Here is a 14037-nt window from a genome sequence, read left to right as displayed (position 1 = left end):
AATTTATGAACGATTTAGTACATACAAATGGCATTTCTTGAATGTAATTTTGAAATAAATTTAGTGTAAATACTTTTTTTCTTTTTCTTTTTCAGAAAAAAAAAAAAAAGAAACAAGTTGTTATGAAATATATTTTTGGAAACATGAATCATATAATATCAATTGATAGCACATTTAAGACTGATGATTTATCTAGTGTTTATCGAAAGGTAGCGATTGTGATGTATCGCCACAAAAATAAATGAATAAATAACACGAACTTCCGCATGAATTCGGACTATTGACCAACTTTCACTATTTTTTGTATCTACTAGCAAGAAGCACGTGCGATGCACGTAAATATTAATTATTTAATAAAAATTAAAATTTGATATTTTTTAAAAATAATTTGATTCATTTTTTTATTTATATTGATTTAGTCTTTTGTCATATTAGACGAATAAATTAATTAAGAACTTATATACTTTACTTTCAAAATTGTTTCTCAAATTGAAATTCAAGTCGTTAATTTTATGTTATATAATAAATTATAATTAGCATAATATATAGAATGAATTGAACTGAAACAAATTTTGAAAATATATATATCTAAGAACCACGTATAAGGTATAATAACCTAAAAATCAACCAGATTATGGATTTTATAAATGCATAAATCATAATTTATATAAGTGAATCACACTAAGGACAAATAATTGTCAATTTAAAATATTTATGACTAACTCGTCAAAATATTATCAAAACTAATGAAATAATAATAATTGATAATAAAATATAACCTATAATACTCAAAATTTGCTTTTAAAATTTGTTTTCAATCATTTTTACACGGTTGAAAGATTTTCTCAAACGGTTATAAATATTAACCACGTGAAAAGTGTGAAAGACGGTTCAATATTTCTAATGATATTTTCAACCAGTTGACAATCTAAACAACAAGATATAGTTTGAAGATTTAGTCTCATGTGAGACCGTCTCACGGATCTTAATCCGTGAGACGGGTCAACCCTACCCATATTCAAATAAAAAGTAATATTCTTAGCATAAAAAGTAATACTTTTTCATGGATGATCCAAATAAGGGATTCGTCTCACAAATACGACCCGTGAGACCGTTTCATACAAGTTTTTGCCTAGTTTGAAATGTAAAAACTTGTGAATAGTAAAGACACGGGAATTTTATGGATGTAAAACACTCACACGTCACTCCTTCCTCTGTAAAAAGGATTTCACTAAAAGACTTTGTCATATATATATATATATATATATATATATATATATAAGTATATATATTTATAAATGCGACTAAAATATTTAAACTTCTTATTATAACTAACTATTTTAATTTTTCTATCAGATTCGTATTTTATGATATTATTAGTATATTAAAATTCATAATTATTGATATAAATTCTACTAAATAATTTATTAAATTCTTTACTTTCAATTCTTAGTTAAAAAATAATAATATATATTAGTATTAAATTTCATATTATTATATTATTATATACTTATCATGTTATTGTACTATTGCATATATAATTATTTTTTTCTTATATCTTCATGTGATACTATAATTTATTACTTAATTAGAAACTACACTAAAATATAATTACAAAATTGCATTAAAATAATAAAATAACATGTAGAAAGAAAATTAAAAGGATAAAATATTTAAACTTAGTATAAAGATGAATTATTTGAGAAAGTTAATTTAGGAATTACATTTTATTCTTGAAGTGATATAAATTATTACAATCAATGTATATTGTAGTGATAATTCATTAGCAATTGTTAGACTATTAATTATATATGATGTGGAATAATTAGGCTACTAATTAATTATATATTAGGTGGAATAAATAAAAAAAATTGATATTTTCCTTTTACACTTACAACAATTAGAAATTTACAAATATATCTTTATTGAATTTTTGGATTTGTATTGATGAGGATGTCATTTTTATCTTTTGACAATTGAAAAAATTGTCAATTATCTACACTTACGTAGGTTTATAGATAAAAAAAAATATATTTTTATTATCAAACATATATTCATTTTTAATGCATAAATTTCCCATAAATTATGTAGAAAATTTCCATGCAATTAATCTAACAACACACAATTTAAGGGGATGGTAGAAAATTTACAATGAAAAACTTTGTTATTATTTTTACACTTTTATAAGTATAATAGTTAAATATATATTCTTTTAATATTTTTAATGATTTTTTAAAATTAAAAAAAGCTATTGTTTTAATATTTTTTCTAAGAATTATGTATCAAGAAAATATTATTTCTCTAATGTATTTTTATTATAAAATATTTATTCAATTTTTATGTAACATTATTTTCAAAGATTCTTATGTTGCAATTTTTTATTAAAAAAAAAAACTCTATTTTAATCCTTATGTATTTAATGATTGTGTAATTTTCATGCAATTAATCTCACAATACACAATTTATGAGAATAGTAGAAAATTTACAAGGAAAATTTTGTTATTCTTTTTGTACTTTTATAAGTATAATAGTTAAATACATATTCTTTTTAATATTTTTTGTAAGAATTATGTATGAAGAAAATATTATTTTTCTAATATATTTTTTATTATCGAATATCGATTCAATTTTTATGTAATATTATTTTCAAAATTTCTTATTTTACAATTTTCTATTAAAAAAATAAAAACACTATGATCCTCATGTGTTTAATGAGTTCAAAAAAATAAATACCTCAATTAAATACATAATCAATACATTACAAATCCATTATCCCAAATTTGTCCCTAAATTTTATATATTTTTTCCACCAATGCCCATGCAATTAATACAAACAATGCATAGTTTTTGGGCAATGTAGTAAAATCACAATCAAAAAACTTTGCCCATCATCCACACTTTTATAGGTATATAGATTTGTTTAGTCCAGAATTACCTAAGGTGAATTGACCCAAAAAAAAAAAAAAAGGCTCGGGGAAAACCACTTATTTGTTCATTGAGAGATTTAAGAAATTTAAAAATAAGTGTAAGGTGTTTCTACGGAACCTGAATGTGTTTAGTTGGCACATAGAGACTGGATTTTGAGTCGAGGAAGAAGATCCACAGAACCAAGTTCAGTGGTTTCTACCTCTTCGTTATAAATGATTCGCTTGCCCCGAAATGACTTGGAGTTGGAGAAGATTGAGTTCGTGCGATAAGAATCAGATTCATGGCGGGGGAGAGCCCCAAAGTCAGTGGAGTTAATAGACCCGTTCACGACTGTAAATCAATGCTAATTTCTCCCTTTTTAGAATGGCCGAGTACGAGGAATCATTGAAAGAAGAACCAAGAAGGAGAAAGACTAGTGTTGGTTCCTATTATAATTAGGATGTGACATTAGTAGAAGTTGGTAAATCTGGTTCTTTTTTATGTCCATTGTTGAAGCACATGACTGCTGACACTGTTAAAGTCGGTTCGTCGATAACTCAAAGCCAAAATCACAGTCAGTTCACGTTCGATGTCTTCAAGAAATAGGAAACTTTTTATTTTCTCCGACAATGGAGAATTTCGTCACATTTTTTGCAGATACCATAATTCCTACAACCATGCTACAAATTCATGTTGAGCATTTAAGGATATTATTCAAGATAGAATCAACAAGGTTGTGCTGAAGTTCCCTGAGAAGAAAGAAACCATGATGGCCGATGAATATCCATTTCATCCTGTTCCAATAGTCAGTGTCTAACACCACTGATTCGAGGAGTAATAGTTTTTTTCTTAAAAGAATCTTCAATAAGCCGGACGAGGCCATATTTCTATCTATCCTCACTCTATTATTAGGCAAAAACATCTGTGAGATGGTTTTACGGGTCGTGTTTTGTGAGACGGATATCTTATTTGAGTTATCCGTGAAAAAATATTATTTTTTATGTTAAGAGTATTACTTTTTATTGTGAATATAGGTAAAGTTAACCCGTCTTACAGATAATGATTCGTGAGACCGTCTCACAAGAGACTTACTCTTATGGTTAATCAACCTTATTCTCTGATGTAAGCGGCTGTATTTCATTTTCTCCTAATTCCTTCAACAAAGAAATATACATTTTTACTTTTTAATCGGTGCCCGATTTCACACCATCCATACATCAGCCTATCAGAGTGAAGAATTACAGAGTAGAAAACCTTTTGATTTCAGGAGCGAGTGATATTCGTCATTTGTTTGACAATGTCAATATTATCCATTGATTTTTTACTTTTAGGACTGTTGTCGATGAAACGTGTTAGGACCAATGGAATCCAGATATCTCCACACTGGTATGATATTGTCCACTTTGGGTTTTAACTTTCATAGTTTTGCTTTTGGAACCACCCAAAAGGCCTCATACCAATGGAGATATCATTTCATCTTTATAAACTCATGATCTTTCTCTAGATCTTTCAGTGTGAGACTTTGGTTGCATCCCAACAATCCTCCTCTCAAACGAAGTTCCACTATTATTCTCATGGTCCGAGCCTCCCCTCAAGCCTTATTCGTCCTCCAATCGAGGTTACTCCACTTCACTGCGTTGGAGCGCACACCTTACATGAATACTGGGAGCATAAACCACCCTGAGAATTTAATCAAGGATTTTTATCGGGAGCCCTCACCATGATTTTGCTTTTGGAACCACCCAAAAGACCTCATACCAATGGAGATATCATTCCATCTTTATAAACTCATGATCTTTCTCTAGATCTTCCAATATGGGACTTTAGTTGCATCCCAACAAAACGATTTCAGATAAGATCACATTGATGCATAAAGATGTAGACGCGTTGGATGGGGAAGTTTCCCAAACCAAGAACGTTGGGAAATGTCGTTCCAGAACTGGTAAGGCGGAGGTACGTACCCTCTTGATTGCTATGGAGCTGATACAGACGCTGACCAAAATGGCCTAGGGGTACCCAGTTCTCGTGAAGAAAAACTTAGCAGTCTTAAAACTGTAAGTTTTCGTTTTCACATCTTCACCATGATTTATACCTGAACCTGAAAATGAATTAATGCGAAGGAAAGGACTGGAAACTCTCCAGCGTGTCATCCTCCTTGAAATGGTGAAGTTTCCTTTTCTGTTATGGACCTGCCAAATGCCAATGTCTCATACTCGGACACGATAAAAGCAAGAAAAGTTTATAGAAGTTGTCATTTAAACTGTTTTTAGCCATTGCAATTAATATTGTGCAACAACAACCTACCCCGACTTTTATAAAATATTGTTAGCATATATGAGAGTTGCATATATAAACTTGGACGATCTTTTCGTCATGAGCTAGCTTTTAGAGTTGAGTTAGGTCCAAATCTCAATTTTAACATGATATCAGAGCTCAGGTTATTATGTTATATGCATGTTAGGCCACCCGTTTGGCCAACGAAATTTGTTCGAAAATGAGGGAGTTCGTCAAGACAGATGTTAGACAACCATATGTTTGGAACACGCTGGGCTTACTAATGCTTAGAACAGGTCACTCGCAGGTAGGGGTGAGCATTTATTCTCGGGTATCGGGTACCCGAATTTTCCCGATCGGGTCGGGTATTTTTATAGAACTCGGGTTCGTCGGGTACCCGACATTATCGGGTTCGGGTAATTTTACCGATACATGCTTTTTTTTTCTTACTTTTTTTATGGGTTTATCCGTCTATTCAATTAAAAATAAATGGCTTTTTTTGTGGATAATCATAGACAAATGACTAATCATAAAGTGATATAATGACATATTTTTTGTGAAATGTTAAAAATACATATATTTTTCAAAAAAATAATTAAAAAAATTGTTTTTTTTTTGTTCGGGTACCCGACATGATCAGGTTGGTGTCGGGCGGTAAATTTTACTACCCGACTTGTCGGGTACTCAACCCGCGCCCTGTTAGAGTAGATGCCCTGCAAGTCAACTGTTGACTAGGGATTTTATTGACTCGGTTGTAAAGAACAATCTTTATTTTAATATAATTCATTATTTCATGGTTCGTTATACTTTATCTGTATACCCATGCAAGCAGCATAGATAAAGTCCTTGATTATGCTTTAATACAAATGAATCGTAATTCGATATTGAAACTCATTTGTAAACACTGCATATTCTAAATTCGTTCCTAGTCGATTCAGCCGCCTAAAACAGGGATAAAGGTCGCTTGAGCTCGAGACTAGCGTCTGTGATGTTGTGTACTGCGTTTCTTGGTAAGGGCATAGAGATGTCCAAACATACAGATGGGTAGTCATATGATGATTATACCGAACAACCCTCCCTCGGACTTTCCAAGTGGTTATCATTCATCGAGAGGATAAGTCCGTGGTTATGATTGTACACCATTAGTCCTTATGACCCGAGACAACTCTGAGGCTCTATATGCTAGGGCTGTGCTTTGACTCGTTTACCGGCTCCAGGAGAGTCATCAGGTGGCGAGGTTGGGTACAGTCGCGACACATATAGGAGCCAGTGCATTGTAGTCGGGGATTCACCGCTCACCTACGGGTGTGGATATCCTATGTGATCTGATGTAATAATAGTGCATGGAATCTCTGGCCAGAGTATGAGATGTACGTTGGAGAAGGAGTTCTCCAATAGTACACGCGATGCCACTATTATATGTAACACATAGTTATCGAATTAATATGCAACCCTCGATGAACCAATGGTTGCAGATTCGATCGGGATATATGAGATGAAGGGACCGTACTGTACGTTAATCATAATCGACTGGTTCTTTTAGGCACTATCAGTGATACCTAGGGGATCATGGGGCGATGCTACTAGACGCTCTTACCATGATCCGATGGGTGCAATCAGAAATGAGTTCTGACATTCTTGATCAAGGTGTTGATGAATAGAATGGGGCTAACTAGGGTAAGCCTGAATAAGAATAAATGTTATTCTGAATCACAAGGAGTTGTGAACCCACGGCTAGCTGTATCCCTGAACCATTGAGGGTCACACAAGTACTGGATTGTTTGTTCCCGTTGAGAGAATAAATTCAAAAGTTGAATTTATATTATATAGTAAATTCAAGGAGTTGAATTTATGATAATTAAATTTTGAGAGAATAAATTCAAGGAGTTGAATTTATAAAATTTGAGAATTTAATTTATTAAACTCAAATGTTGGGTTTATTAAATATTAAATTTTGGAGGTGATGTAAATTCAAGTAGTTGAATTTATAATTTAAATAATAAATTCAAATGTTGAATTCATAATGTATTTAATTTATTAAGCTCAAAAGTTGAGTTGATTAATTAATAAATTAAATATGGTGGGTATTATGTTTAATGGGCTTGTAGGAGTACAAGTCCAACATAATAAATAATTAAAGTTTTAATAGGCTTTGATTAAATTAATTAAACTAGTTGGACTAGTTCAATTAATTAAATCAAGCCCATTAATGTTAATTATGTAATTAGGGTTTAATTTAATTATAAATAACAAATGCAAACAAAAAAAAAAACCCTAGCCACCAACCACAATTCTTATTTGTGATTCTCGACAATCACAATAAAATTCTCCAAAATTCTTTTGCCAACTTTTCAAGAAAAGGGTTTGAGCCGTCTCTCAATTATTTCTCTCCTACGTAAAATCTCTTCTACTTTTCTAGTGCAAATTAGAAGAGGATCAAGCAATCTAGTCGTGGACTTGATAGGAGGATTTCTTGAAGAAAGTTCGTAGGGATTCATCAAGAGCCAGATCTATTATACCGGATCGGTTGGTGTCCAGTGATTTATTCACCAAAGGTATAACGATTCTAACGCCCTATGAATGTTTTGAGATAAATCATACGAGCGCCTAAAGCAATATTATTTTGTTTTTCAAAATAAAATAAAAATTTTAAATCTTCCGCTGCGTTTGGGCGTGTAGAAAACAGGATCCAACAGTGGTATCAGAGCCAGGTTTTCTGAATCGTATGATTTAAATTATATTGAATAATTTGTTTCTAACCACACAAGAAAATTTTCAGAAATATTGATGCACCATAAAAATTAAATTTTTCGGAAAAACAAAAAAAAAAAATTTCGCGATCTGCCCGGAACAGTTCCGGGCAGACCCCGCGCAGGGCTGCGCGCGCAGCGCGCAGCGCCCTGCGCGCAGGAACGCGCAGCGCGCGCGCGCAGCGGGCGCGCGCAGAGCGGCGCAGCGTGCGGAACGTCCGCACGCTGTGCGCCGCCCCGCGCGGCGCACAACGCGGCGCAGCGTGCGGAGCGTCCGCACGCTGCGCGCGGCGTTGCGCGCACCTGTGCGCGCCTGCGCGCACAGGTTGCTGCCACTGCCCGAAACGTTCGGGCAGCGGGCGGGCAGCGGGGGCGACGACCCGGGATCGTCTCGGGAAGCGTGCAAAATTGATGGGCTTGAATTGTTTGGGCCTGGGGTGCAATTTTCTGATTTTTCAAAATTATGGGGAAAATTGATATTTTTGAAATTGATTCAATTTTTTATTTTGGAAAATTAATTTTTGGAAAATTAATAATTTTCTTGTAAAATAAATAATTAGAATATGATTTTAATTATTTATGGTAAAAATGAGTTTTATAAGAAATCAATTATTATTGATTTAATTGGAAATTAAATAAAAGAGTTTATTTAATTTATTAAATTCTTTAATAATTGTGGTGGTTAGTGATAAAATTATTAGATATATGATTTATCAATTAATTAAATTGTTTAATTAAATTGATGTTAATATTTGATATTAAATGCATGAAGGATGATCGAGAGCCTTGACCAATGTGTTAGGTGTATGTTAGGATATTTTACTGTTTTTATTCAATTTTATAATATTTGATATTATTAAAGTGGGCCTGGTTTATGGCCCGTTCCCACCCCCATGAGATGTATCCCTTATGTGCCATGACTATTCAAATGTAATAATTAGAAATAGTGGGAGATCAAGACTGGAAGATGGTGGGCCCGATGATCAAGATGAAGACATGTAAAATATTGGAAGCTTTTGTAATAAGTTGCATTTGCATCCCTGCATTCACCTAGGTTTGGACCTGGATCCATGTATGGCTCACATGGATCTATTAGTGTTGGCAATCGATCATCCTTATTTATTGTTGAATGTCATATTATGATATATGTGATATATAGTAGTATGCATGTATGTATATTATTATATAATATAGTTGCATGAATCCGGCAAACATACAAACTCGTGGCACGCGATTTTCAAATAAAATGATGAGACAAATTTTTTTAATTAAAATCCCTCATTTTGAATATGATTCAAAATTTATATCAAACCGAATAAGTAAAAATTAAAAGAGTTTAATTTTTCCTTGCCTTCCATCAACCGTGGTTGCATGTTGATCGCTACCCGCGGACAGTGTCTGGCTCATATTATTGGGGAGGCCTGTACGCCGGAAAGCTGTGACTTCCACCGGACATATGATGTGAATTGAGTGGAACTCCCATGACTTCGGCTCATATTATTGGGGGAACTCATGGCGACCGTCCACTACAATTCAATATTGATGGGTTGGTTTGACACGTGAAAATAAACGGCGTCATATTATTGGGTCCTTATTAAACGTGAGGCAAAACACGCGGAGGTTGCATAGGGATGCAATTGGACTCTACCTTTTAGAAATTATAATTGGCTGATATTATTCGGGATTATAATTGGCTAATTGGACTCTATGTGCCTACTAAGGAAATACGATTTCCCTTTTTCATCAGAGGGTGGTGGAAATGTCAAAATAGTGGGAGGGTAATTTATAAAATGAAATCCATATTTTATATCTTAGAATTATTTTAAAATTATCAGTAACATTTATCTGTTTTCATTTTCAGTATATATACGATGTCTACTCGTAACCCGCTTTCAATCATTCTCGATCAAAACAAATTGACTGGCCCTAACTATAATGACTGGTTTCGAAATTTAAAGATTGTTCTGAACTCGGAAAAGATTCTGTATGTGCTTGATAAGAAGCCACCGAAGGAAGCACCTTCAAATGTCACTCCGACTAAATTGGCTGAGCTTGAAAAATGGTGGGACCATGACATTCAAGCTAAGAGCTACATGTTGGCTTCTATGTCGAATGAACTGCAGAAGCGGTTCGAGGAGGCTGTGAATGCTGCTGACATTCACTTACATCTGAAAGAATTGTATGCTGTACAAACTCGTTCAGAGAGATATGCTGTTGTTAAAGAACTCATGACTACACGCTTGCGAGATGGGGCTTCGGTCCATGAGCATGGTGTTAGGATGATTGGGCTCATCGAGAAGTTGGTGGGACTCGACTTGGTTATCTCTAGTGAGCTCTCGACTGATATTCTCTTGCTGTCTCTGCCCTCTTCGTTCGATGGATTTGTGGTTAACTTTAATATGAATAAGCTTGAGGCCACCCTTGAAGAGTTGGTCAATATGCTTACTAGTTATGAGGCCACAATCAAAAAGGATAAGCCTGTTTTTCTAGTGGGTTCTTCGTCCTGCACGAAAAAGGGAGCCTCATACAAAGGCAAGAAGCGTTCTGCCCCTCCAAAGAAGAACAAGCCTAACAAAAAACCATACAAGAAACCTAATCCGGGGCCCACAAAGCCTGACAAGTCAGAACAAATCTGTTTCCACTGCAACAAGCCTGGACACTGGAGGCGTAATTGCGCGGAGTATCTTGCCCAGAAGCGTTCTGGCCATGGTATGTTTTATATTGAAGTTAATGTTTCTATTAATTCCTCTTCTTGGGTATTGGATACCGGATGTGGTTCTCATCTATGCAATGATTTGCAGGTGATGGGAAGAAGCAAGAGGCTTAGAGATGGTGAGACCTTTCTAAGACTAGGAAATGGAGCAAGGGTTGCTGCTACTGCCATTGGAGACATTACTTTAATTTTGGACAATAATTTTAAGTTATTTTTGAGAGATGTTTTATTTGTTCCTGAATTGGTTAAAAACATTATTTCTATTTCTATGCTTGATAGGGATGGTTATTCTTGTGTTTTTGCTAAAGGTGTTTGCAATTTATACAAGAATGAATGTTTGATTGGAACTGGAGAATTAACAAATGATCTCTATAACTTAAAATTGAAAGAGATTCCTTTAAACAATGTCCAAGCGCATACGAAAACAACAACAAACAAAAGAAAAATAGAAAATCCAAATCCCGCACAAATGTGGCACGCTAGACTAGGTCATATTTCTCAAAGAAGGATGCACAAGCTAGTGGGAGAAGGCATGTTTGACTTGTCAGACATAAATTCTCTACCTACTTGTGAGTCCTGTCTAAAAGGAAAAATGACTAAGACTCCATTCAATGGAAAAGTAGAACGTGCACATGGTCTATTGGATTTGATCCATACAGACGTTTGTGGCCCGCTAAGTGTTAGCACAAAATTTGGGCATTCCTACTTCATTACCTTTACTGATGACCATTCGAGGTATGGGTATGTTTATTTGATGAAACATAAATCTGAAGCATTTGAAAGGTTCAAAGAGTTCAGATCTGAAGTAGAAAATCAGCTAGAAAGAAGTATTAAGGCACTTCGATCTGATCGAGGTGGAGAATACTTGAGTGCTGAATTTTTGGGTTATCTAAAAGAGAATGGGATTCTCTCACAGTGGACTCCACCAGCAACACCACAATTGAATGGTGTTTCTGAACGTCGTAATCGAACATTGATGGACATGGTTCGATCTATGATGGGATTCACTGAATTGCCTACAATGTTTTGGGGTTTTGCGCTTGAAACTGCGGCAATGTTGTTGAATAATGTCCATACTAAAGCAGTGGATAAAACACCATATGAGATATGGATGGGGAAACCTCCCAAGTATTCTTACTTGAGAATATGGGGATGTCCTGCTTATGTGAAGCAGACAGTGGGAGACAAATTGGATAGTAGATCCACTTTGTGCTACTTTGTAGGATATCCAAAGAATTCTATTGGATATTATTTTTATCATCCTAATGAAGCAAAAGTGTTTGTTTCAAGAAATGCCACCTTTTTGGAAAGGGAGTTTCTATTAGATAGAAAAGGCAAGATGATAGAACTTGAAGAAATTCAAGATACTCCCTCAACTTTAGAAGTTGAACCTAATCCCCTAGAACCAGTCGTTGAAGTACAAGCTCCTAGAAAGTCTGATAGAGTTATTAGACCACCTGCCAGATATACACTTCTTCATGAACAAGGCCATGATGAGCCTTGTGTTGGATGCGATCCAATGAATTTCAAAGAAGCAATATCTGATACTGATTCAACTAAATGGCTTGAAGCCATGCAGTCAGAAATGGACTCTATGTATTCAAACCAAGTCTGGACATTAGTGGATCCACCTGAGGGAATCGTTCCCATAGGATGCAAATGGATCTACAAAAGAAAGCTTGGGGCGGATGGGAAGGTAGTGACCTTCAAAGCAAGACTGGTTGCAAAAGGTTATACTCAAAAGCAAGGAATTGACTATGAGGAAACTTTTTCACCAGTAGCTATGTTTAAGTCCATTAGAATACTACTAGCCATAGCAGCATGGTATGACTATGAGATATGGCAAATGGATGTAAAGACTGCATTCCTCAATGGAGACATCAAAGAAGAAATTTATATGTCTCAACCTGAGGGATACACATCAGTAGGAAGTGAGCATAAGGTATGCAAACTTCAGAGATCAATATATGGTCTCAAGCAGGCATCAAGGAGTTGGAACCTCAGATTTGACAGCACTATCAAAGAGTTTGGTTTTGCTAAGAATCCCGAGGAACCATGTGTGTACAAGAAAGTTAGTGGGAGTGCAGTGACATTCCTAGTACTTTATGTTGATGATATCCTGCTCATTGGGAATGATGTAGGATTACTGCAATCAACTAAAGTATGGTTAGCCAGTAAATTCCCCATGAAAGACATGGGTGAAGCATCCTACGTATTGAGAATACAAATCTATAGAGATAGATCAAAGAGGATGCTAGGACTCACCCAAGTCACTTATATCGATACCATTTGTGAAACGATTCTCTATGGAAGAGTCCAAGAGAGGATACTTACCAATGTGTCATGGTGTTACTCTATCTAAAGCTATGTGTCCCAAAATTGATGAGGAGATAGAGATGATGACACGTATTCCATATGCGTCAACTATTGGTAGTATCATGTATGGTATGATATCGACACGTCCTAATGTTGCTTACGCTTTGAGTGTTACTAGCAGATATCAGGCAAACCCTGGTCCAATGCGTTGGAAAGCCGTGAAAGATATTCTTAAGTACTTGAGAAGGACTAAGAATTTGTTCATGGTCTATGGGGGTGGAGAATTAAAATTGGAAGGCTACACTGAATCTAGCTTCCAATGTGACGTAGATGATTCGAAATCGACCTTTGGTTTTGTATTCATGCTAAATGGTGCGGCTGTCTCTTGGAAATGTTCCAAGCAAGACACCGTTGCGGATTCCACCACTGAAGCTGAATACATTGTTGCATCTGATGCATCCAAAGAGGCAGTTTGGATGAGGAATTTTGTCTAAGAGTTGGGCGTTATTCCTAATGGAGTTGATCCAGTCCCGTTGTACTGCGACAACACTGGTGCCATTGCGCAAGCAAAGGAACCAAGGTCTCATCAGCGATCCAAACATGTACTGAGGAAGTTCCACATCATACGGGAGATTGTGGGAAGAGGAGACATATCAGTTGAAAGAGTCCCCTCTGCAGATAACGTTGCTGATCCACTTACGAAGCCCTTACCAGGACCATTGTTTGAGAAGCATCGCGAAGCAATGGGATTAAAGTTTATGGGTAGTTGGCTTTAGGGCAAGTGGGAGATTGTTAGAGTAGATGCCCTGCAAGTCAACTGTTGACTAGGGATTTTATTGACTCGGTTGTAAAGAACAATCTTTATTTTAATATAATTCATTATTTCATGGTTCGTTATACTTTATCTGTATACCCATGCAAGCAGCATAGATAAAGTCCTTGATTATGCTTTAATACAAATGAATCGTAATTCGATATTGAAACTCATTTGTAAACACTGCATATTCTAAATTCGTTCCTAGTCGATTCAGCCGCCTAAAACAGGGATAAAGGTCGCTTGAGCTCGAGACTAGCGTC

Source organism: Primulina eburnea, chromosome 18 (genome assembly GCF_022965805.1).
Source record: "Primulina eburnea isolate SZY01 chromosome 18, ASM2296580v1, whole genome shotgun sequence".
Taxonomy (NCBI): Eukaryota; Viridiplantae; Streptophyta; class Magnoliopsida; order Lamiales; family Gesneriaceae; genus Primulina; species Primulina eburnea.
The sequence above is the reverse complement of the archived record's forward strand: the minus strand, read 5'-3'. Positions refer to the sequence as shown.